The sequence below is a fragment of the Miscanthus floridulus genome, chromosome 5, assembly GCF_019320115.1.
Source record: "Miscanthus floridulus cultivar M001 chromosome 5, ASM1932011v1, whole genome shotgun sequence".
NCBI lineage: Eukaryota > Viridiplantae > Streptophyta > Magnoliopsida > Poales > Poaceae > Miscanthus > Miscanthus floridulus.
In genome coordinates, this window is record NC_089584.1 from 113,919,651 (window position 1) to 113,925,739 (window position 6,089).

Here is a 6,089-nt window from a genome sequence, read left to right on the forward strand (position 1 = left end):
ATCGTCACCATGTCACCGTGGCCGCCGGGGAGCCCCTACCAGCCACCTGGAAACCCGAAGCCTCACCTTGAGCCCTGGACGCCCTCGCCGCGTCCCCATAGATCCGTAGAAGCTTACATGCTCCATCGAGACGCTTCACCGTGGCCGTAGCCACCTCACCGGCGCCGCCGTCGTGCCCGGAAGACTGCCGCCGTGGCCAGCACACCACGGGACCCCGCACGCCGTGTTAACCCCACCAACGAAGACACCGAGGCTCGGTGGAGCTTCCACCCGCATCAATTGCGCACCAGCGCCACTATCAAGGCTCACCGGGTGCTCACCGCCGGTGTGTAAGGTGCCGTGGAAGAAACAGAGGAGAAGGGGCGAGTTGAGCAGCGCAGGCCTGCACTCGGTGCACGTGAGCCAAGCCGAGGGGAAAAGACGGTGGACTCGGTCCACCGTAGACCTGTCTGCGGTCCATGGACCGACGCGTCTTGGTCCACCATGAGCCACGCTCACGCCCACAGCCTGGAAACGAAGCCCAGTAAAGGCCCAAGGCCGTGACGTGGCAGCGCCACAGCAAGCCACGTGGCGGGCCAAGCCCGGCCCAAATCCAGCCCTGTCCAGGCCCAGCTTGAACCCGGCCCATGTTGACCATTGACCGGTCAGCATTGACCATTGACCTAGCCCCACATGTCAGTGGCACGAACACTCTGGACCCACATGTCGGATGCTGATGTCACACGGGACCCACACGTCAGAAGCAAACACAGCCAAGGTGACGTCATGCTGACGTCACGATGACATCAGCTACTGATGTCAGCAGCCCTGGCCCCACACGTCAGTGACCCTGACCGTAGACCGTTGACCGTTGACTCGCCGTTGACTGACATTGACTTTGACCGGACCTACATGTCAGTGACCCAAGAGCCCCTGGACCCACCTGTCGGAACTGATGACGATGATGACGTCATGCTAACATCAGCTGGACCACACCTGTCAGCTCAGAACCGAGATGCTGATGTCATGCTGACGTCAGCATGCCACATGGACCAGTCACAGCGTGACACGTGTCAGCCCAGGATTAATTCAGCCTTTTTCCAATTTTAGAAATGATTTAAACTTCAGAAATTCATAACTAATTCATACGACCTCAGAAAAATACGAAACTAGGACCAAAATTCATCTAAAATTGAGCTCTACGCAATGAACCCATGTTTGAGTGCATTTGGCTCTTTTGAATTTTCATTGCTTCTTTATGCTATTCTATAGATGTCGCTAACGCGACTATAATGCGATCATTTGCAGAATCGGATGGACGAGGATCGTGAGTACCGTGAGGAGTACGGAGACGACTACACCGAAGGTGCCACATCCCACCCAATCTCGTAGCACCTATTATGCATGGCTAATATAGAACTGCTATTGCTTTACTTTACTGCTATGATCAGATTATGATAGGACTTGCATGGTAGTATGCTTACTTGAAGGCCTTTACCTTGACGCAACCTTACCCCTGCATACCCTGCTATTAGGCTAGATACACGCTTACTGCTATATATTTCATTACTTATACTTCTACTACGCTTATACTACATGCGTGGTGGAAAACTGGTGTTATCTGGACTATGGGGAGAGTGCTGCGTGTGTGACTTGGGTGTGTGGAGGGTGAGGGTTGTGTCGACCAAGTTGGAGTATACGATGAGCCTGGGGCAAGTCTTGCCATGGGGTGCTACCTGGGCGTGAACCTGGAAATGGATACCTATGGTGGGTAAATTGTATATGAGGTGGTCCTGGGTGTGAACCTGTGATGGGAGGAGCCTGGGGTGGAGGTGCTGTGGTGGCACGACAAATGGAAACCCTGATGAAGACATTCTAGCTTGGTCATCTCTAAGGACTTACTAGTACTCAGATTCATTAGGAAGCCTTACGTACCACTCGCCCTATATGGTGCGGGACGGCCGGACTACTTGGTAGGATATTGCCACTGCTGCTAGGTTGATAGCGGACAGTGTAAGGAGGTACGGGGCGCGGAGGATTTCCCCCCACACCCTTCTGAGACTTCATGGAGACCTTATGGACCTGGCTCATGACTCACAGTTTTAGCCACCCCAGACTGGACTTGGGGTGTACCAGGGCTGAATGGTAGAGTGGCATTATCCTAGGCTAGCAAGTGGCCGGAATCAGCCCAGTTGACGATGGTCAGCGAGGAAGGTAGATCTTATGGTTATGTAAAACCTCTGCAGAGTGTATGGTTGATCGATCGATACATGTGCCGACTTATCGGCTATGGACCTTTTCTGGGTTTCGCTTAAACTAGATAGTGAGATGAGTCATTCTCTTCTTCCCCCGTGAGAGAGTGTCGGTCGTAGCCAGGGGCTACGGGCCTTGAGACAGTGCCGAGAGGGAGTTGACCTATCGACTAAGTGATGGTATGGTGATGGTGTGGAGATGGTGGTATATCGATCCCAGGATCGAAACCTGGCTCTAGAAAGGGAATGGGGTGGAATGTATGTGGGAATGGTGTTAAAACTTGACCAACTATTATTATATACTTGATATGCTAATACATAGGAAACCCCAGTCCTATAGGTTCCTTTTGATTATATCCAACTTGCATCCAATTTCCACAAAGTATTGCTCATAGGGTGGGAGTGGCCAGTACAAATCGTACTGATAAATTTTGGCACACAGGTTCTGCTGAGGAGTATAGTTCCGAGGAGTTTGACGGTTGAGGGATTCGTGCCTACGCTCGAGTTTGGCGATCTTATCTTCAAGCTATTTTGAATAAATGCTACTTTTGATTCCGCCAATGCAGCGATGTAATAATTTATGTAATTCCGCACTACTTGTACTCTGATATTACCGTTGTATGGATGTGATATTCGACTGGATTTTGGGTAATATGATCTACAATGGTCTTATTATACTTCGACGCTGTGGATTTCCCTTTGCAGAAATTGGGGTCGCTTCAGTTGGTATCAGAGCCATACTTGACCATAGGACGAAACCCTTAGGAATGGACGATAGAATAGGACGTGAACAACCCTTCTTTCGGTTATATACCGACCCTGCATTTACTTTTATGCAAGGCTTATCTATTATTGACATGCTAACACCTGATTTCTTAAAACATGCAGATGGCAACGAACATCGACTGGCCACCTCTAGGACCGCTACCCCTAGACCACACCAAGCTTACCTTTGACCTACGTGAGCTCGGGGGTTTTGCACAGACCCTCTGCTGAGTTCTCGTCACGTTAGGTGTCCCCGACGAGCTTGTCAAGGTCACCTGCACCGGGAAGCCAGCTCAGGAAGGAGGAATCGAAGGACCGATTGTCACCTCAGTCGAGTTCCCAGCTAGCACTACCTTACCTTCTATCCTAGCTTTCACTGAGTTGACTATAGAGGACACAATCAAGGAGGGACTGCAGGCTATCTCACACAAGGCACTTCGCAGAGTGATGAGGGACCACTACGAGCACCTGAAGACGACAGAGTTCTGTCTACTTCCCCAGGCCCTCGACCTCAGCCTTACCCCTAGTGAGCAGAGTTTCGCAGCTGGCAGAGTTATCCTTGCCGAGGAGGATAGATGCCTTCATGTCTCAGCTATCCACCTACTAGAGCAGGACAGGTACGTGACCTAGCTAGAGCAGAGGAGACATCAGGACCAGGCCCTTCTATGGGAGTACCCAGAGCGAGACTCACAAGGAGCACAGGAGCGAGCTAGTCTACTAGAGACAGTTGCCAAGCTACAGGACGAGCTCAATCATCGTGAAGAAGTCCACAGAACCGAGGTCGCGGACTTACAGGACAAAGCCACTGACCTAGGCAACAGGAACTACTACCTCGACAGCAAGGTCTTGGAGTTGCAGAGAGAGTTGGACGATAAGAAGGCCAAGTTCAATCGCAGAGGAGATAGAGAGAGGTCTAAGGGGATTGATATGCTAAAGATCCAATCTTGGAACAAGACCATGACTCAAGAGCTAGAGGAGTTCAGGAAGAAGGCCGTTCGCAACCAGGGTCACCTGATTGAGGCACTCAAGCAGACCGAGTACCTACAGGACAAGTGTGAGAGGATATGGCAGGCTTGGTAGAAGTCTGATAGGAAGCACCTCAGGGAGATGAAGGGGATGTGGGATCAGCTACCCAAGGAGATTTGCAGCAAGACGAAGCCTAGGATAGAGGAGTTTGAGTTAGCCCCGACTCGCCTCAACCTAGACACCTACCCTACCCTACCTGGAGCCAAGCCTACTGAGGAGCTCGCCGAGGCCTTGAAGTACATATCCCGACTTCACAAGTCTGACGAGGAGATTGAGATCGAGAACAGTCGTATCCCAGCTATGGTGTACGAGTTAGAGTAGGATGACCCTGCGTGGTCAAGAGTCATGTCAGTAGCTTCCGTAAGTTGTACCCCATGATGTACCCCTTATGAGATGTATTATACATTATGCGTAGTATGATTCTCGCACGTCTTCAAGTGTAGCTACTGGAGATGATGCTATGTAATAAAACCCATGTAATGAATGTTTTGGATCTTATTTGCATTTTATGGACCTTATTGCTTCTTTGTGATGAGTGTTGGATAGAATACATGTTTTTCTTTAAATCGTCTAAATCATGTAATAATATCAAATTATAAGCACTTATGGCACAAACACTAAAATCCCTATGATTCGTGTTGCAGATGCCGAACCGTCGATCTAATCGCCTGACGAACCGTGGACGTGCGCCCACCCCCGAACCAGTCAAACCAAATGGGGGGCGTGGTGGCAACAACCATGGCTGTGGCTGTGGCCGTGGATGTGGAGGGATACCCTTCCACCTAGAGAATACCCCGCCGCCTGAGGAGAACATTCCACCACCACCACCACCGAACCTGGCAGAAGTGATGGCACAACAAACCCAGCTTCTTGCAGCTCTTGTTGAAGGAGCAAACCGTCGCTAGGGAGGTCAGCAAAATGACTTCCAAAGAAAGCTAGAGGGATTTCTGAAGCTAAGGCCACCTACCTATGATGGCACCGACCCTGACCCGCTTGTAGCCGATGACTGGCTCAAGGAGATGGAGAAGAAGCTTGACCTCACTACTTTCACCGACGATGAGTGTGTTGGAGCAGCCACACACCAGCTCATAGGTGCAGCACGCGTCTAGTGGGACAGTTTTAGTGATTCCCATGAGGACCCTGCCAACATCTTGTGGGATGAGTTCACCGAAGCATTCACTGAGTATCAAATTCCCAAGGGTGTCATGGAGGCCAAAGCCGAGGAGTTCCGCAACATCAAGATGGGAAAAGACAGGGTGACTGAGTACACTACTCGTTTCACCAATCTTCTTCGCTATGCACCTTCTTATGTTGTGAACTCTGAGAAGGAGAAGCTATACTATTACCGCAAGGGACTTAACCCGCACATCAAGCTAAAGTTTGGCGGTATTGAGAGTAACACGTTGCGTGCTCTGGTGGATCGCTGCATCCAGATTGAGAAGGATCACACTGAAGCTAGAGAAGAGTACAGGGAGAGGAAGCGTAAGCCTGAGGAGCCTTTTCGTGGACATGATCGCAAGAGGTTCCATAGAGATGCACCATCTAGGGAACGCTCTCGCCACAACAGGGATGACAACCCTAGAATGAGTAGGGCTAGTGGAGGCTACACTGCCAGATACTCCCGCCCTGCTCAGGATCGTTACACCTGGGACCGTTATGCTCAGGACCGCAACACTCAGGATCGTTTCAACCGTTCCCGCTCAGCGAATGAACGCCCAGCATCGAACCGCTCCGCACCAAGCACTAGAAACTGGAAGGCACCCACGCCACCCCCTATAGGTGGTACGCCTTTCACCTGCTTTGCTTATGGCCAACCAGGTCACAAAGCCACTGAGTGCCCTCAGAACTCAGCCGTTCAGAAGTCTCAGTTCAAGGGATCTGCTACTCGTGGACGTCTCAACCATCTGGACGCCGAGGAAGCATAGGCTGCCCCTGATGTTGTGTATGGTATGTTTTTAGTTAATGGCAATACTGCATCAATTCTATTTGACTCTAGAGCAACTTGTTCTTACATATCATCCAAGTTTGCACGAGAACATAACCTGCCTGTAACCCCGCGTGAAAAGC